The sequence below is a fragment of the Cricetulus griseus genome, chromosome 4 (genome assembly GCF_003668045.3).
Source record: "Cricetulus griseus strain 17A/GY chromosome 4, alternate assembly CriGri-PICRH-1.0, whole genome shotgun sequence".
Lineage (NCBI taxonomy): Eukaryota > Metazoa > Chordata > Mammalia > Rodentia > Cricetidae > Cricetulus > Cricetulus griseus.
Window position 1 is genome coordinate 7,636,646 of NC_048597.1, and position 20,816 is coordinate 7,657,461.

Here is a 20,816-nt window from a genome sequence, read left to right on the forward strand (position 1 = left end):
TGGGGTGACCCCTCTCTTCTTGTTTAAAGCTGAGCCACATTTACTGCTGACTTTTCTGGTAATGGCTTCTGTAGAGCTTGGCTGAAAAGGTGTTGAGTGGTTTTGCCATCTGAACCCTGTGCTGTCCCTTGTTGTGGTGGCTACTGTTCTTTGTAACAAGGCCACCAGGCTGGGGGTAGGTGGATTCCACGGCTCTTGTTGGATGCCTGCTGGAAGCTGCTCATAAACACTGGCCGAGGACAGCCGCTGTTTATCTGTGTGCGGATGTGTAGCCCTACCCCGTTCCTTGATGGTGTCTGCCTCCATGTAGGCTCGTACGTTTTTTTTTTTTTTTTTCTCAAATAGCCAGAGGGCACCACCGTGCAGGTCAGGTTGAGTGACTCAGTACTTTTCTATAGTCCCCAAACCTCCAGCATCAGTGTACGTGTTCATGGTGGCCTCAAGATCCCTTCTTGACCGTTTCCCGTTGTTCACGCCACTCTGTCCCTTAGAAATCCTAGGCCACGGCCTCCGTCACACCTTCATGCTTGTTGGTCCCTGCCTGCGACCCTCTTCCCCCAGGAAGCCACGCTGCACTCTCTGGTGTGGGTTCATTTTCAGCCAGACTGTGTCTGGTGGCCCTGTGGATACAGCGTGACTGAAAGTGACGGTAGACGGAACGTCCTCACTGCGGTGGGTGCGCACTTAGCTGGCTTTCACAGGTGGACAGAATGAATCCCAGCGACAGGTAATTTCAGTGTCAGGTGCCCACTGTGCTGAGTTGGATCTTTTCTGGGATTCTGTTATGAGTTAACTAGGTTTACTTTAGAAACCGCCGAAGGTATCCTGAAACAGCTTACTGAATACACCCCCAGTTGCCCTGTGCTGGAAAATCCCTGCATTCAGGACATGAGGCTCTCCTAGCCGGTGAAGCCTAATCCTAAAATTCAAGTCTGTCATTAGGGTTGTGGAAAGGTGTATGCATAAAACAAATCCCGTGCTTATCTTTGCTTTATGGAAAAGTGTAGACCTCACAAATCCAAAGGAGCTTAATGGTTTCTTGTTTAGGGTTCTAGGGAGCTAGAATATGAACAGTATTGCGTGAGTCCTTGGCGTCTGTGAAACCTACCAGTGTGTTCCAGGCAGCCTGCGTCAGTTACTTTCGTATCAGTATGATAAACTTCGTGATCAAAATCAACTTAGAGAAGAAGGAGTTTACCTTGGCTTTCAATTCCTGAGGGAGAAGAGCCGGTCGTGGAGGAGGCATGGCAGTAAGCAGTAGGTGTGGTGGCATGACAGGAAGCCGAGTGAGCACCTTCGAGTGCAAGCGTGAGGTGGGAGTGAGGCCAGACTCGACTCTGAAAGCTCACCCCTAGTGATGTGCTTCCTCTCGCAGCACCACTCTGCCTAACCCTCCTCAGAGAGCCCTGTCAACTGGGGACCAAATGCTCAAGTGTCTGAGCCTATGGGGGACATTTCTCATCCAAATGACCACTTGTTACCATAAATCTTTCCTCCAAAAGCCGCCGAGCCCCACCACCACGTGTGCACTCTATGCCAGCCGCCCGCCTGAGTTAGGGCCCCAATTAATGCACAGAGAGACTTGTATTAGGTACAAATGCTGCTTGGCCAATGACTAGGATTCTCATCTGTTAGCTCAGTCTTAATTATCATAAATCTATATATTTTATAAGACTTATCTTATAGAGGATGCCTTTCGCTGGCACCCTCTCTTGCCGGTGGCTCACATCGCACCGCTGGAGGAGGAAGGGGAAAAGGGGACATTTCCTTTTTCTCCTTGCTTAAATATGAGTCTCCTTGCTATGCCTGGAACACCATTTCTCTACTACATTTCCCAGAATTCTCTTTGACTCCTAGTCCCGTCTAACTTGCTGTCTCATTGGCCAAACAGAACTTTATTTAATAATCAATAAGATGAACATACACAGACGTACATTCCCCATCATCTCCTCTTTTCTGTCTAAATAAAAAGGATAACTTATCTTTTATAATAACTGAAGAAAACTATAACCATAACTATCTGTCTTCAACTCTATCAAAGACCACAGAAGGATAATATATAAACTCTAGAATTGACAGAGACATCTCACTACCTGGACAGTCACCCAAAGTTCCTCTGTAACGTTGGGGCATCCATCTTCAGCCCATAGGCCACAGTGTGTCTGGCACACTTCTCCATTTCAACAGGAACCCTTCAGTACTGTCTTGTTTTGTAAGTTCAGCAGTCACTTTCTTGTGGGTCCTGCATGTCCAGGGTCAGTCCATGTCCAGTTTATACAGCAACAAACAGTCCAGGCAAGAGCAGTTTCTTGCCCAAATGGCTAATCTTGCCATGTTGAAAGCAAACTCCATAATGAGTTTCTTCGATGCCCATCCTCCTTTTTGACGTAATTGGTGTGCCAGGAGCAGTTGTGTCTCACTGCCAAGAAAAACCCTAAACCAGTCTTTGAAAGCTTTGAAGAATACCTATCCATCTCAAATACATCTCTGTATATCTAGAAAACCTAACTAAACTAATTATAAGTTCTGACTATCATAGGTGATTATATAACCTGTATTTAATTATGTATATCATTTTAAACACAATACCTAAACGAGAGGAGACATACATATCACAAAATTGGCCTTAAAGTTGTATCAATAAATGAAAATCCATACCAATGTAAAGTATTTATTCCTATATCTTATTCTCCTTTTTTTTCTTTTAAAAAGAGATGCTTATTACCATTTATAACCAACTCCATTTAAATGAAAACAAACATTTATAAACAATATTTGGGGATTTGGGTGTTGTTCTTTCTAAACTGCTTCCTGCTGATTGGGGGCGATGTTCATATACCATGGGGATCATGATAAAACATAGAAACCTGACCAAGTCCTTGTTTTTGTAGTCTGTAAGGCTGTATCGTCTCAGCTTCAGGGGGTCTTGCTTGATCAAACCATATTAGTCTGGAAGGAATCCATAGCTTTTTATTTTCTGTGGAAACACAAACAGAAATTCTTTTTCCAAGTAGCCTGTCCTTAGACTTAAAATTTGAAGTCAAAGCATTTTTAAAATGTATAAGTTGGATTAATTTAGCAGCATCTATAATCAAATGTATTTTAGCAGCAGTAAGTCTTTCCTCGGCAATCAAATAATTTAAAGACAACAATATGGCATATAGTATCCAGATTCTCTGTGTATTTTCCATCTTTATGTGTCTTTTTTATTACTTCATTTTTACTTTATTTTGTTTCTTTTTTCCCCCGAGATGGGGTTTCTCTGTGGAAATCTGCCTGCCTCTGCTTCCTTTAGCAAATCCTACCAGCGTGCGCCACCACAACCGGCTGCTCTATTTCCTCCTGTTATTTTTGCTCTCACAAGCCTACATATATTTTTAAATGCAGTGTAAACCTTTAGAGGTTTTTCTTTATTTGGATCTGTCTTTATCATCTTGGAGTGCCAAGTCTAAACCCCAGAAGCACCTGGAGGACACGAGCATATGGAAGCTGCTCCGATGCCTCTCAGAGGCCCGACAGGGCAGGCTGTGGCAGCATGTTTACCTCTTTCTCTGGGAACCTTGGGGCATGGGGTTATCCCGCTCACTGACACCATTCTGTTACCATAAATCTTTGCGCCAAAAGCCGCCTGAGCCCCACTGCCACGTGTGAGCTTTACGCCAGCCGCCCGCCCAAGTGAGAGCCCAAAAGTACATTCCCCATTAACCACTCGGCTCTTTCATGTTCTGATCAGGTTTCAAGTGGTATTGTGGGTAGATTCTCTCTCTCTCTCTCTCTCTCTCTCTCTCTCCTCTCTCTCTCTCGCTCTCCTCTCTCTCTCTCCCTCTCTCTCTCTCTCTCTCTCTCTCTCTCTCTGGTTTTCTGAACGAGGGTTTCTCTGTGGGATGGTCCTGGCTGTCTTGAAACTCAATTTGTAGACCAGGCTGGCCTTGAACTCTCTGAGATTCACCTGCCTCTGCCTCCCGAGTGCACCACCACCGCCCGTCAGTGGGTCTCAAGGTGTGTTTGCCTCCCTTCTGACTCTACGTGCCGCCTCTGGTTCCTTGCTGGGTATGAAGCAGTGAAGTTGGTTCTGGGAGGAGTCTCGCTTACGTTGTCAGAGAAGGTGGGTATGCTCACTAACACAGCAGAGTGTCAGCGTGTGCCAAGGGAAGAGCCCCTGCGTGATAGCCTAGAGCGTGGTGCTTGTGGAGACTGAAGTTCACGTCGTGAACCATGCAACCCTCGAGGTGGATCCTGAGGGCGCGTGGAAATGTGTCAGTAATTGGGGGATTGTGGTGAGGCTGTGGATGAGGGAAGCATCCTGGGAAATGACGTGTGGGGTTTGGGGAGATTCAGGGAGAAGAAAAATAGCAAGTCATGCACGAGGCCACTCACAACCACTGTGACCATAGTCCCAGGGGACTTGATGCCCTCTTCTGGCCCCTAAGAACATCTGCATACACATGATACATCTGTACATACACACACACATATATACATACATAAATAAGTACATGCAGGCAACCAAATGCTCATACACATAAAAAGTAAAAGCACATGAGTAAGTAAATAAGTCTTTAAGTGAAACAGCAGAGAACTGGAATTTTACAAGCAGAATGTGAGAACTCATGGAAGTTTTTTCCTTGGGAAGATGACGGCCACAGCCTGCCTTTACAGAAATCCCTTGGGTTGAATTAGAAAGGCCGTTGGTTGGAGTGCTGAGAAGACATATCTGTGAAGAGAGGAGAGCAGAAGACACAGACTGAGAAAGGATTCTTTGGGGTTATAGTCCATGAGGTGGTTTGGATGAAAATGGCCCCATCAGTGCATATGCTTGAAGGCTTGGTTTCCAGTTGGTGGCCTTGTGGGAGAAGGTGTGGCCTTGTTGCAGTAGGCGTGTCTTTACAGTGTCTTGCTCTGTTATTTCTCCAGCACCATGTCTGCCTGTGTGCGGATGTGCTCCCTGTCAGGATGGTTACAGACTAACCCTCTGAAGCTGTAGGCAAGCCCCTGAGTACATGCTTTCTTTTGTAAGAGTTGCCTTGGCCACGGTGTCTCTTCACAACAGAGCAATGGCTCACACAGTCCAAAACCAGCAAGAGGCCCGTTTTTCCTCCCAAATCACTCGGGATTCTGAAAATCCAGTTCCCTTCCCCAGCCAATAAGATGGAGTCAGAGGCCCTTGGGAAGAAAGGGATTGGAAGCAGAATGCTGACGTCAGAAGAGGCCACAGCAACCCTGTCCGTTCCTCATATCACAGTGGAGGACAGCCTTCCTAAAGGACTGAAGCACCCCAGGGAGCTGTGGGGTGCATTGCAAGGGGTCAGTTCTCCACGTCTGGTGTCGATCATCTTTGTTCCTGGTTCTTAGAAATGGGGAGGATGGCAGGGCACCTGCCAGCTCTTACACATGCTGCCCCGGACTTTGAAAGAACCATTTGAGTAACTTTGATTTTCAAAACTTTTCTTAGCTAGCAACAAACCTGCTCACATGGTTGTCTTCATTCTGGGAGGAACTCATGTGTCACGGGCAGCCGTGAAAGTTACTACTGCTCATAAGATGGCCAGTAATACTACGAGCTCTCCTTGCTTTTACCAGGAACTCCTAGCCATGAGCTAAGAAAGCTGTCTTTATGTGGGGTGAATTTTTCTCTTGCATTGTTTTTATATAAAGTACTCATTTGGCACCACGGTTTCACTGGTAGATGATGGAGGGCTGTAGGACGCTCTCCATCTCCTGGGCGTGGACACTTTTTTTAAAAAAATGATTATCTTATGTATATGAGTGTTCTATCTGTGTGCACACCTTTACACCAGAAGAGGGAATCAGATCCCACGTGAGCCACCATGTGGTTGCTGGGAATTGAACTCAGGACCTCTGGAAGAGCAGCCAGTGCTCTTCACTTCTGAACCATCTCTCCAGCTCAGGAGTAGACTCTTTGTAGTGGAGGCAGGCCCTGACCACAAGGGACTTCCTCAGGGAACATTTGTAGAAATGTTCCTTGGAGTGATTGTCTGTTTAAGTTCTCTAGCAGCTTTCTCCCAGTCCTGTAGGTGGTATGTGTCCCGAGTGCATTCTGGAAATCCTTTAGTCTGGTTGATGTATTTGTTTGGACGTGACCTTTTCCTGGTTCCTCTTCCCTGGGCTTTTGCCGGCTGAGGAAATGATCCTTAGATCCTGTCCATCTGCACTGGTGGCAACAGAAGAGAGATTTTCTCTTTTCTGTGGTTCAGGTCCAAGGGCCAGACACCTGTCCCTCAGAGCCTCGAGTTGTTCTGCTTGGTATCGTTTCCCTAGGCATTTAAAAATCATTTCAGAATGTCTAGTTCTGTAAGTCATCAAATGGGATGCCAGACGAGGAGGAGATGGGGAGGGTCCTTGGCCGACCTGAGATGCTTCGGTCGATTGCTCACTGGATATGGAATAGACCGTTTCGCTCACCTCTATACCTCCATCCCCAGCTGGCCCGTGGTGTTTGTGCCGGAATCATCTTGAGAGCTTTGCAGGTCCTTTGGGAACCCTTTGAGTTTGAGAAGAAAAAGGGCAGCTTCTCTTTTAAGTTGATGAGAACCACCTGCAGGAGAAGTTCATGCATGTGCTGTATATTTAGGCTCTGCTCATGGACACTTGACTGGCCATTATTGAAACCCACACGGGGGTGGGGGGGGCATCACACAGGGAGCTTTGCCTTGTGTGCCCTAATGCTACAAAGAAAATGAGTTTTGATCCGTGCAGAGGCTCATCAGAGTTTTTCCTGTGCAGCTTCAGAACTTTGTTGTGTTTTTAGAGCAAACCTCCAGGCTCCTGAGAGTTTGGCCCTGGAGGAACCACCGGTAGGGAGTGAAGTGCAGAGGTGAGGGACCAGATCACAGCTCTTCTTCCAGGCCTCACCATCTGCCGACTGTCATGTTTGTCATCACCATGAACTTGGAAGGATGCTCCCCGAGCATCGCTCTCATCCGCCAGGGCTCTTCTGTGCATTTCCAGATGCTGAACTTGCTCAGGTGATGTAATCCCTGATGTTGCTGCGGCGGGCGGGGGGGGGGGCTGAACCTCACTCAAGCTGTGGGACTGAATCTTCACCTCATTTCCATGAGGTGCCTGTGGAAGGAGAACAGCTGGTCTGCCTGTGTGCTCTGTCTGTGCCTGAGGCCTCCTTAAAAATGGGTAGAAGTGTAGCTGAGATGGGGTCTGGCTGGCACTAGACGGGCTTTGTCCGCCCTTTGGATGTGTTGCCTCTTCCTCAGGGGCTTGAAGACAAGGCTAGAAGTGGAGGAGAAAATGGGGCAGGGGGATATGTAGGGAGACTGGTAGAGACAAGCCAGTGTAGGAAGGATATGCCAGGAAATGTCCAAGAGAATCATGGGATTGTATTGATTATCTTGTTTCTTCTTCATGTCTTAGTTTGTTTTTGTTTTTCGAGACAGGGTTTCTCTGTGTAGCCCTGGCTGTCCTGAAACTCACTCTGTAGACCAGGCTGGCCTCAAACTTAGAGATCCCGAATGCTGGGATTAAAGACATGGGTCACCACTGTCCATTATCTTTGTTGTGTCTTTTTAAAAAGCTATTTGCCTGCTATTTACTTACTTGCTTGTGTGCCCATGTGTGCCACAGCATTCAGTGGAAAACTGGGATTCAGCCCTGTCTTTCCACCATGTGGGTTCAGGGACTGGGCTGAGATTTTCTGGCTTGGTGGCCACTGCCTCCATGCGCTGAGCCATAGCTGTTGGGCTACACCTTACTTTTTAAAGGCACAGGTGAATCACTTTCTAGTGTTGTTCAGTTCTCAGGACATAGAATCGGCTCTCCACATGCCCAACATTGATCAGAACCATCTGATTGGACTTTGTGTGTGTGTGTGTTTAAATTGAGTTGAATATTATGATTTTTTTTTTTAAAGTCAGGGTTTCATTATGTAGTCTTGGCTGTCCTGGAACTCCCTGTGTAGACCAGGCTGGCCTTGAGTTCACAGAGATCCACCTGCCTCTGCGCTGGGATTAAAACTGGGAGTAAGTGCTGGAATTAAAAGCCCTGCTTGCCCCGCTGAGCACGTGTGCAGTGGTTTTGAAAAGAAATGAGTTTCCTCCATACTGAACATGTCCAGCTGTTTTTCTTGTCATCTCTTCCTAGACAGTGCAGTGTGGGAACTCTGTAGTTTCTAGATTCAAAAAATGATCTGGAGATGGTTTAAAGTGCACGGGAGGACGAACCGAGAATGTGTGAGGGTATTCTGTCATTCCCTGAGGATTTGAACCTCCCTGGGTTTGAGGATAGTTCTAGAACAACCGTTTCTCCCACAGATACTGAGGGACAGCTGTATTTATACCTACACCCAGCGCTTGGCAAAGCACAGCTGTGGGGTGATCTACCTGGCTTTGGAAACAAAGTGTACTGTCCTGTGACTGCATTCATTCCTTTCTTTCCCAAGTGGCTTTCGTGTTTTGGTGGCAGAGCTGGGGTAGATTGAGAGCACTGACTGGTCTCTGTGTCATCTCATAGGAAGCTTGCAAACCCTTTCTCCACAGTTTATCTATACAAAGAAGTCTATAGTACCACGTTGTTTAGAAATCTCTAGTTTTTAATGTCATCTCTTCCTTCTATGCCTCCTCTTCCTTCCTCTTCTTCCCCCTCCTGTGCCTCCTCCCCCCTCTCCTGTGCCTCCCCCTCCCTCTCCTATGCCTCCTCCCCCCTCTCCTATGCCTCCTCCTCTTCCTTCCTTCTCTCCCTCTCCTTTTCCTATTCCTCTTTCTTCTCCTCCTTCTCATGTTGTCATTTTGAATCCAGCCCTTGTCCCTCCCTGGTACTCTCTGGTTTTCCCAGGGGTATTTATTTCATGCTTCTCATTTCCCTGGGGTTCTGCCTCCATTTGGGGACATTTAGAGTGATGGGTGAGGACTGAGGTTATGGTTGAGTCCCTGTTGGGAGGGGGAAGCCTAGGGAAGATCTGATAGTCTTGTCTGCATGACAGCCTCACCCCAACTGCCAGGAACAGACTTCTTCTTTGAACCATTTAACCTTGATTTTGTCTATAATTTATGGTTTTTCAGGGGTTCTTGGTAATTTCTTCCCAGCGATGCAATAGACCGATCATTCCTGCATTACAGTGCAGCAGTTTCATGTTTTTCTGGACCTGTTTCAGTTGCTATTAACTGCAAGACCCCATCAGGTCATATCTCTGCCGGCTTGTGAAAGAGACCTCATGTTGACTGTTTAATGCCCACTGCCGCCTCGCTCTCTGTTCTGCTGATAACACACACAGTCCTGCATGCAGCTAGCTACCTTCCTTCTTCCCTGCACCAGACTGCTGCCCTCGGGCAATCCCCACCAATTTGGGGGGGGAGGACAGTGCACACCCCCCCCCCCCCGTCTCAGTGGTCCAGAGGAATGGTGTCATAGCTCAGGATGGCACCAGAATCACTCGGAGGTTTGTTTACACCACAGTTCTGGCCAAGTTTTCATTTCTAACAAGTTCCCAGGTCAGGCTTGTGAGGGTTCTTCCAGGCACCATGTACCATCATCTGTTGTCTGTGGTTGTAAGAGAATACCACAGACTGGCTCATTTATAAAGAATTGAGGTTTATTTAACTCACAGTTCTGGAGAGAGCATGGTGGGGTATCTCCTGGGGCTTTCCAATGCATCAGAATGGGCCTGAGCCATCACAGGATTGGACAGAGGAAACAGGTCATCTCCTTTCTCCTGCTCCTCCTCCTCCCTCCTCCTGCTCCTGCTCCTCCTCCTCCCTCCTCCTGCTCCTGCTCCTGCTCCTCCTCCTCCTCCCTCCTCTACTAATACTACTATATATTTTCTTTGTGTAGCTTTGGAGGCTGTCCTGGCTCTGGAGACCAGGCTGGCCTTGAACTCACAGAGATCCGCCTGCCTCTGCCTCCCAAGTTTTGGGATTAAAGGCGTGAGCCACCACTGCCCAGCTTCAGGTTTCTTGTTAACAAAGCTACTAATCACATTATGGGGAACTCAGTCCCAAGATACCATCCTTTCTTAATTATTTCTCAACCTCCAAATATCTTAAAAGTGTGAGGCAGGGGATTAAATTTTCAACACATGAACTTTTGGGGCATGTGCCACTGGTGGAGAACCAGGGCCTCCTGTAGAAGAGGTAGACAACAAAGTCATTAGTGTTCTTGGAATGGAACTAAGGTGAGCTGGGCATGATGGCAAAGGTTTAGAGAGGTTTAGGAGGTCGAGACCAGCCTGGGCTACATGCTGTGAGCACACACACACACACACGCACGCACGCACGCACGCACGCACGCACGCACGCACGCACGCACGCACGCACGCACACACGCACACACACACACACACACAACACACACACGAGAGAGAGAGAGAGAGAGAGAGAGAGAGAGAGAGAGAGAGAGAGAGAACAGAACAAAACAAAAACAAAACGTGAAGGTGAAAAGTGAAGCCGGTTGCCTGCCATGAATGGGAATGTGGCCCCATGAGATTTCTGTGTCTGCCTTTTCTAGGTTCTAGGAAGGGTTGAGCTAGTTTAGCCAGAATTCCGTTGAGCAATACCGTTGTAGCAGGGGATCATTAAAATCTAATTCCTCTGCATTTTGGGAATCTATTCACTATAAACAGGAAGTCTTTCAAAACCAAGATTTGGCTCATTGTAATTTTGAATCTTTCTAGCTGACTCTGTGGAGTCCTTCATTTGAACTTTTACTTACAAAAGAAGGTCACTCAAGGGCCCTAAGGGTTTCCTTTCAGTCACCACCCAGGTTTGTCCTCTCAATGTCAAGGTGGCTGTCGTATGTCAGTGGCATAGATTTGTATGTGACAAGCTCTCTTTTCTTCTTTGTCTTTCTATTTTGAAGCTGATACTCAAAATTAGATTCTGGCTGGCCACAAATACAAAGACAAACTATAAACAAAAGAACTCTGACCATCAGATATAAACTAAAACATCTAGACTCTGTATGCTTCTAGAATATTTTGAGTGATCCCGGAGTGATATGAAGATAAACCTTAGGGAATTTCTGGGTTTGTGTTTTTGAAATGTTTGGAAAGATGTGTTTATTCTGTGCCGTGTACATACATATATGCATGCATACATAGCCCGTGGAGACTAGAAGACTGTGTCTGGTCCTGTGGAACTGGAGTTGGAGGCAGTTGTGGGACAGTGTCTGGACGCCACAGTCAGATCCTCTGCAAGAGCAGAGAGCACTCTTAACTGTTGAGCCATCTCTCCAGCCCCTTGGTGGTTTTTTTGTTGATTGCTTGTTGCTTATTTTTGTTTTTAAAGACAGAGTTTCACTATGTATCCCAATGTTGAGAAGACAAGCACCTGCCACTATGTTTAGCGTGTGTGTGTGTGTGTGTGTGTGTGTGTGTGTGTGTGGTGTGTGTATATATATATATATGCCAAATATCTTTGCCCTAATTTCTTACTTATTTCCGGTATGTTTTCCTATCAAGTCTTCAGGGAACCGTGTAAATACAAATCCGATGAATTGGGGAGCGCTTTTTTCACTTCTTGGTTTTTAACTAGGCAGGTCAGTCCATCACTAATTTCTTTAAGAAACTTACTTGGACTAGTTTAAGAGCAAGTGCCTCTTTTGAAGAATTTGACTTTGGATTGAAGTTTGTTCTGCTGGTGCTAGCCATTGACTTTGATTTGGCTTTAAGCAGGGTGTCTCCTGCAGGCTCTGTGCCAGCCATGGTGATAGGAGTAGCATCCAGCAAGGTAGCCTGAGCTACTGTAGACCCTTTAAGAGACACAGTGCTTACTTACAGGTGGTTGGGATTTTAGCCCAGACTTTCAGACTTTGTTTCTGTGTTTGGGTGTCACCATCTGTGAACTCCATTGATAATATGTAAATTAATAAAATGCTCTGTAAGCCTAGGGTGAGAGAATTTTGGGGGTGCCAAGGAAAATCATATAAATAATATCAAAGGACTCCAGGGATTTTGACAGTGTTTGTAATTTTAGCCTTACACACATAGAGGTTTGCAGTTACTTCATAAAGCTGGCTTGAAAACCACGCACCAGGCTTCCTTCGTGTGCTTGGCAACCTTTCAGAAAACACAAGGACCTCTGCCTGGATGGAATGGAGCGCCTCCTCCGCCTAAGAGCTCCTTCCCAGGATCCCCGGCTCCTTCCCAGGGGTGTTAGTGGGCAGCCATGACAGTGTCTGAAGAACAAATGGAGAGGGCAGCAGGATTGTTTAGAAGTTTTGGTGTTAGTTAGGGTGGCTGATGTGCACACAGAATTATCCGCAGAACCGGAAAAACTCCTCTGACAGCTCAGGCTTTGTGTGAGACTGTTATTTGGGAATTTATTGATATTTATTTATTTATTTATTTATTTATTTATTTATTTTAATCAAAGGCAGATGAGGGATGTATGCTGCAGGCATTTTCACACGTCTGCTTTGTTGATTTGTCTAAAAAAAATTTATTTGTTTGTTTTTTATTGTTCCAAACCTTCAGATTAGTTCCTCTTGGGACATTGCTGTCTGTCACTCATAAACTCTACATACAGGTTTAGGTTTTAAGCTGCTTTGGTCCTGGAGGTCAGCATGGTGCAGTCCTCTGCCCCTGTAGTTGGTAGCATGTGGATTCTTCTAGAAGAGTGGTTGCACTTCCTTTTATCTTGGATTCACAGGGTTTGGAACTCCTGTGTTGAATAACAGTTCATTACACTATTAACTGGAATAGATAAGTATATTTCTAGAGTTACAGTAACGGGCAGTCCTTTAAAAAGTACTTGATGTATATGGGCTGTTCTGAACCTTGGTGCATACTAATTTAACACCCATGGGGATAATATGAGGTAGGATCCTAAGCCTATTATTAATTCAATTTTATGTGCAGAAACCGTCAGAGATAGTTTAAGTGACTTGCCAGCAGTGATTCTGGTCATATATAAGATATACCCTCCGACAGATACTAGAATGGTTGGAGACCCCAGCAATGGATTCTTTATTCACATCACTGCCCCACTTTTTCAGAGTTCTTGAAAGCAAGGTAGAATATTTTAGAAATACCTGGATGGGAACCTGCTCAAAAGTGAGAATATCGGGTCATCCAATTTTCTTTCTCTTTAAAAAAGATGATAACTTCTAAGGTATTGCACTCCACTTATGTTAGGGGAGCGAGCTATCTGCTGCGTTTTCCTTGTGTTTTGAATTCCACAAGGCACCAGTTGTTTAGGCTTCTCTAACAAGCAGGGTAGATGGAGGCTCACTGGAATTAAGTCCCGAGGAAATGGGGGTGAGAGTCGAAGAGAAGGCTGACTTAGTCTTACCTTCCTGCGCTGTTAGCTACCTCACATCCACATTGTGTGTGCTGGAGGGGGAAGTCCAAAGAACAGGGAACCATGGCAGAGCAACGCCGGGGCTGTGCCTGGTGAGGTCAGGCTGCAGACATTGACTTCTTTTGGACCTCTTGAAGAGGACATGGACCCTGGTGAAGCAAAGGTGCCACTTGGGGGCTGCTTCTCTCAGTGCTGGGCTGATGGGGCCCCTGAATTGTGTCTGTAAATTCTGAGGGTCTGTACCAAAACTTCAAACTCTGTAAGGGCAAGTGAAGGAGTGGGAATCGGAAATGCCATGCAAAGCAACCAGTGTCCCATCTGTTGTTTTATTTTGTAACAATTACAGACTTAGAAGCCATTGAAGAATAATATAAAGAAGCCCCTGTATCCATCCCCAATACCCCCTGATGACCCCTGTGTTCATCCCAGCACCCCCCAAGTGATGACCTCTGTGTCCATCCCCAGCACCCCCCAAGTGATGACCTCTGTGTCCATCCCCAGTGATGACCTCTGTGTCCATCCCCAGTGATGACCTCTGTGTCCATCCCCAGTGATGACCTCTGTGTCCATCCCCAGGACTCCCATCCCCCAGTGATGACCTCTGTGTCCATCCCCAGTGATGACCTCTGTGTCCATCCCCAGTGATGACCTGTGTCCATCCCCAGGACCCCTCAGTGATGACCTCTGTGTCCATCCCCAGGACCTCTCGGTGATGACCTCTGTGTTCATCCCCAGCACCCCATCCCCCAGTGATGACCTCTGTGTCCATCCCCAGCACCCCCATGCCCCAGTGATGACAAATCACTTAAGTACAATGCATTATCAAAACCAGGAAACAGGTAATAAAAATATTGACCCCATTGGAATATTTTCAGATTTTTGCCCTCAGTATTAGACATGGTGTAAAATCTAAGCAGTGATTTTTCTTATTTATTTATTTATTTTTGGTGGGCAGGAGAAGCTCTGACTAAAGCTGCATGCAATAAATATTTTACAGACAGATGGTTTTCTGGTTTTCTCGTTGTACTGTTGGCCTACGTGTTTCTAACACGACTGACGGTTGAGTGGAATGTGAAGCCCAGCAGCCGCGATGTGCAGCCAGGGCCGAGCAGCCTGCTTCTTGTCCTTCACGGTCTTGGAACACTTGGTGGATATTATCTCCAGCTTTTGTTGCCTCTTCTGAAGGGAGATATTTTCTAGAGATAAAGGATAATTCCGGGTCACTGGGTCACCTAGACATCCGGAGCTCCTGGAAAGGCAGGGATGGGAGGTCAGGGCACAAAGAGCGTGATACAATTGCGTGGCTGCTTCAAGAGTGGATTTCTTTTAAAAATGTCAGCCTTGCATGCGATGGGCTATGTGTCACTTGCCTGGCCGGCTGGTGGTTAATTGCTCCTGCCTGGGAGATCCCATCCCACTGCCTCTGTCTGCCCTGGATTTGAGCTGTCTGTGGGAGGGTCGGTCTTCTTGGCTTAGCTAGGAATTCTCTGAGGGCAGGACTATCTTAGTCATTTTTTAAAAACTCTCTTCCTCCTCCCTTTTAGTATCTAGTAGGAATTTTTGAGCAGAATGGACCTTACTCCAGACTCCCCTACCCTGTCTTCAACTGGGCCTTTGTTTATATATTCTGTGTATTTCAAGCCAACAAGGCTTCTTCAGTCATGATGGAGGGTTGTCATTTTGGATTATCTCAAGTCAGGGTGGCCTTATTCTATGGTCCTGTGGAAACAGGGTTAGAAACGGTCTGAGAGCTTAATGGATCTTCTTTAAAATGTCATTAAAGTTTTGTTTTCCATGTACTGCAGGGCTTTTTTTTTTTTTTCTTTCAAAAAGCATGATACTTTCTCTGCTAACTCCTGAGGTGTTTATCTAAGGCTTTATTAATTCATGGGTGGCTGCCTTTGGGCATCCAGGTTGCAGGGCTGCTGTCAGTAGTCTGTGAGGGTGACCTTCTCAGATTGCCAGGCCACGTGTGACCTTGTTTTCTGGGGGGACCTACAAGATGTATTTTTTAGACTTATTTTTTTCTAGAATGGGGGGACTCCCAGGTAGCATGTCTTCCAGATCATTTGGTTACAATGCAAAGCTAACCAGCCCTCTCAATGAACACCCAGAAAAACGGTGTTATTGAGGAGATGTGGAGACCTACCACAGAGGGTGAAGAGCCTGAAGGACCGGAGCAGTAAATCATGAGGAGGGGGTGCTTTGCTGACCCCCCCTCCCACCCACCCCATGGCCTGTGTATTTCCTGTTCTTGGCGGACTTTGCTGTTCCCTGCCTTGCTTTCTCTCTTGACTCACTACTCTCCAGATGACTTTGACTTGGCACTGTGTGCTGTAGTCAGTTCTTCATGACCATGCCTTTAGGTAAGTGCCTGGGTCTCCTAGTGTTCCAGGTCCAGATTTGTGAGAGTCTGGCTGTTGCTGGGAGAAAGGAAGCATGTCTTCCCCTGGGTGGTCTGAGGCTGGCCTAGGCAGACACACACACACACACACACACACACACACACACACACACACACACACACACACACACACACACACACACACACACACACACACACACACACACACACACACACACACACACACACACACACACACACACACACACACACACACACACACACACACACACACACACACCACGCAGCGAAGATGACGGAAGTAATAATGACTGGTGTGGCTACCCTGTTCCAATAAAAGAACAATTAACTGTTGTTTATGTTTGGCTCTAGCCTGTATTGGAAAGGCCTGGCCCATTTCTTTTTGGCTTTGTCTTGCTTGGCTTCTGAGTCATCCCAGGCGCTGTTGAAGTGTTAGAATCTGTTTATAGCTGATGAGAACTTAATTAGTCCTGATATTGACCAGATAACGGATGTGTGACTTACCTGTGGATAGTTAATATTTACTTCAGAACATGCTCCAAGCCAGGTGAGATGGTGCACAGCTGAGGCCCAGGGTCATGAGTTCAAGCCCATCCTGGCTACATAGCCAGTTTTTAGCTAGTCTGGACTACATGTTGAGAGCTGTCTTCAAGAGGAAGGATGAGGGAGGAACAGATGAGAGGGTGCTTTAGCCCATACCTGGCCTTTTTATACGAAATTGTGTACTTCTGGAGACCTTAGCGTTGACTTAAGAAAATGACGTATCACCAAGCAGAGGTCACAGTTTTATATTTAAGAATGCCCATTGTGTTTTGAGGTCACTAGACGACAGATGTATGACAAAACCACACCTATTTCCTCTCCAACCTGCTTGTCTCCAGGTTGGTTAAGTTCATTGAATCTGTTTCTCACCTGAAGATGGAGTGAAGGTGTCACCCACTTGCTGGTGTTAAGATTCAATGAGTTTTTACAATCAGAGGTATGTTCCTGAGTCAGGGTCAGGGTCAGGGTCCAGGAGTCCATAAAGATCTGGCTCTTAGAGCATGGGCTGGCACACCTACTGCCTTCTAGTTTACATACCAAAAGGTGGAATGCCCTTACATTTCCTTCCAATTCTGTCAAAACGTAGTTTTCTTTTTGACAGATAGGACTGTACAGCAGACAGGTGGGTTTATTTGTCTTATAGAAAATTAGGGTTGGCATGTAGGCATGTGTGCACACATGCTCTCATGAGCCATTGAGAATCAATAAAAATGTCAATGTTTCCTTGAAAGCTTAGAATTTTTAGGCAAATGTTAAGTTAGCTTTGTTTGTGTTAAGGGAATAAATAAAACCGGAGAGAGACATTTATGAGCTGGTGTCTTGGCTTTGATGATCCAGGGAAAGGCATTCCTGCTTGGGCAGGGTATCACTCATGTGGCTTTTATGAACTCAAAGTTAAAAATCTTAATGGGTCTTAATGACCCTAAATGTCATATTGCATTTCAGCTTGGGCAGTTTCAGATAACACCTCTTCAAAAGTGGTGTGTTTTACTCATCTCTTGGGCTATAATATATACTCAAGACACACAAAAAAATCTTCCAATTAAGAAAAAAAAAGAAACTTTTGAGTTTTGTAACTTTTGCTGTGAGAAACAGAAACTTTGGGGAGCAGGTTCTTGGGTTTTCTTAGCTTAAGGAAAATGTTTTATCTCTCAGTGGACCCAAACAATTCATTCTGTCAGCCAAAAGGAGTGATTTCCCTTCTTTGCCTCGGGGTCTGAAGAAATAATATGTGCACTTATTCAATTTAGTTGACCTAACTAAGCTTTATTCTTTTAAAGAAAATATTAATAGATTGTTATATGCTCTAAGTCCAAACCATTACACTTTGAAATGGTACCAAGAATTTAGCAATGTAGTCGGTGGGGATTTTAAGGGGGGGACCTTTCTTGCCTTGCAGACACATATTGTGTGTCTTTGAAAGTTATGAATGCTAAAATGTTAAAAGAATATCTATAGCCACAGAAAGTTTTTGCTCTGACATAGCTTAGTGACAGATTCTATAAGTACACAATTCTATCTCAAGGAACTAACTGCATTTTTAGTTCTGTGAAGAACGCCTTTGCCCTCATGAGAAGAGCACGGGTGAGGGGAGATGCTAGGATGGAGAGCTCCTCATCACCAGTCTTACAGGCTTAGTGGTCAGTCGTGCGGCCTCTCACCACATGTTCTCCTTAAGTGGCTAATGCTCCTGTTACTGTAATTGGCTGTAACTTGGCTCTCATCCCGGGGGAGCAAGCCTCATTTCAGACCCCTGAGTGATGATCTGTGCTGTGAGGGTGATCAAGTTCGGCCTCCCCCCAAAATTTGGGGGAGGACAGTATGCTTGCCACTGAATCAGTACGTGTGGATGTTTAATGTATGATAAAGATGCGAGCTGTTTCCCATGGCCATCTTCAATTTCATTTTTAGTAGATTAAAGTTATGTGCTGGTTTGTTTGAAATACACATTTCCAGATTTCCCTCGATCACAAGAACCATTACTGTTACGTGTGGAAACCGGTCCTGGTTTCCCTCAGGCCCACCTTATCCATAGTTATTCATTCAGAAAGACGGCACAAAAAGAAAGATTGCTTTAAGATTTTCCACACCATCCTGAAAACAGGTGCTCCCTTTGTGAATTCAAGGGGTGAACTCATGTGGTCACTGCTGCCCTGTTTCGTCCTTGGTTCTGAAGAACAAAGGCATGTTCTTTGCCCTGGAGATTGACGTTTGCTTGCAGTGATTAGGCACTTCCGGTGACCCCTGGGTCCCAAGGCTGCTGGTGAAGAGGGGGAAGGAAGCCAGCCGGCACAGGGAGGCATGCTGGTCCTTGAGTTTTACACTAAGGCAGGCTGAGGCTTGCTTAGGTGTTTATCTAGCGTTCCACAGTGCTGAAAAGCCTGGATTCCTTTGTCCTCCCTGAATGGTCAGCGTGGGGATCTGTTGCCTCCTTAGCTCCTGTCCTTGTCCTTCTGCCCTCCACTGTATGCTGCAGAGAGCAGCCCGGCACCCTCACATTTCTGACTCCTGGAGTGAAATGAAAGGGCTTCTTTCTGGAGAGAGAGAGAGAGAGAGAGAGAGAGAGAGAGAGAGAGAGAGAGAGAGAGAGAGAGAGAGAGAGAGAGGGAGGTTTGTTCCACACAGAACTGCCTTTGACAGGGACGACTCCCCCCAGCAAAGTGAGGACATAACCGGTTGGCACCAAGCCAGCAAGGACAGGCTGTAAACTGGAGCAAGGTTTTATCAAGTCCTTGTCCTGTCTGTCCCCTATCCGGCAGGGTGTATTGGGCAAGTTAAACCAAAGTGTGTTGGTGAGTCTGACTGTAATACTTTAAATTGGACAACACATGGAGACCACGAGGGGCTGGGGTTTGCAGGCAGTTAACAAAATGCCCCAAAGAACAGGAAGAACAATTCCAAATTGGCGCCAAGAATGCTTTTAATTTATACGTAGCTGTAGTCGTACAAGTGGCAGAAAGTCTTGCCAACATCTCCTTTGTCTAAACTTTGATGGAAAGAGAATAGATGGTGTATGGTTTGTGGTTTATTTTAGAGAAAATGGGATTGATTCCCTGAACTCTTTTATTCCTAAGAAAAAGAAAAGGTGACATGAAGCAAACCTAACAAAATGCAACGTGCTCACTTTGAGTGGTACGTTTGAAGGTGTTTTTACATTATTCTCTACTTTTCTGGATTTTTAATTTTTTTTTCTGGAAGAAAGAAAATAGAGAATAAGGAAGTGAAAAGAGGAATGAAAGCATGTCTGAAGCATGGGGATTTCAGAGTGCCCCAAAACCTTTTTTTACATTTGTGGGGTGGGGCATGTGTGTGTGGAGCTCACAGAATAGCTTGCAGGTGTCACTTTTCTACTCCCGCCTCCTGGATCCTAGGAATTGAACTCAGGCAGCCAGGCTTCCAGACAGACCTCTTTACTACTGAACCATGTCACCAGCCCAATACTGCCTTTTGATGCAAAAAGAGCCGTGTAGGAAATTGGTACTTGCCATTCTTGTGACTTTGCCCAAGCCAACTTCTTTGCCATGGTCTGTTAAGAGATTTCTAAACTCACATGCCACTCCTCCCTTGGTGGTAATATTTCTTCACAGCTGAACATGGAGTCTGCAACATGAAAGGTATCTCGAAAGTGTATTTCCTTTCCCGGACCATCCCGGACCATCTGTAATATCATCACAGAGCTATGGTTGATTTCAGGACAAACCCTCATTGCGGCTGTGGTAGCCTTAGTACAGATTTTGCCATGGAACCTTAGGCTGCTGTGTCAGGACATAACTCTTGAATAGTTTTTAAGTTTATCGTATTTGTCGAGGTCCAGGTTAGAGCTGGGCAGTGTTTTCAGGGGACTGGATTAACAATCACTGCTGACGGCTGTTACTTTTCTGTTGCTGAGATAAAATACCATGACTTGAAGCAACTTAAGAAAGGCAGAGTTTATATTGGTTTATTGTTCCAAGGACTAGTCCATAATGGCAGCCTGAGCCGGAAACTGAGAGATCAAGTTTCAGCCCATGCAGGAAGGAGAGAGAGAACCAGAGTGAGTGAGGCTCTAAACCCCAGGCCCAGTTATGGCCTCCTTCCAGCAAGGTTCTGTGTCCAAATGGTTCCATAACCTCCCCCAGTAGCACCACCAAGTGGAGGCCAAGTATCCCAATATGTGAGCCTATGGGGACACTTCTCAACCAAGCGGCCTCACTGCTACCATCCTGCTGATGCTCTAGAGTGCATTGAGCAAGCCACGAGTCGGGTGGTGACGATGCTGTGGAGAGGACAGGCCTTGAGGATAGCTGGGATTTCTGCCAGACAGACTGAACCAGGACTGCCTCTCTGAGAAAGTATGATCCTGAGGTCTACGCAGAGATGGGGAAGTAGCCTTCCTTCCCACCATTTTGCATTAGACCCCAGAGAAAGAGCATTCCAGGCAGAAGGAACTGCAGATTGAGGGAGAGGCAGGAAGGAACAGGGTCACAGGCCCAACTCATCTGCAGGAGGGAGGCTGTACCACAGAACAAACTCCTCGACGCTCTTCAGATATTGTTAGATGGATTCCGCCGAGAAGATGGGAAATGATAGTGCATCTGTTACTTTGATTACAATTCCTTTCATATTATAATTAACTGCTAACTGTA

At 46.1% G+C, this 20,816-nt stretch overlaps 1 protein-coding gene across 1 annotated transcript in view; it reads left to right on the forward strand.

The window, feature by feature from the left end:
- Positions 1 to 20,816, forward strand: part of Tiam1 (TIAM Rac1 associated GEF 1) — a 342,013-nt gene that overhangs the window by 105,810 nt on the left and 215,387 nt on the right. The window lies entirely within an intron of this gene.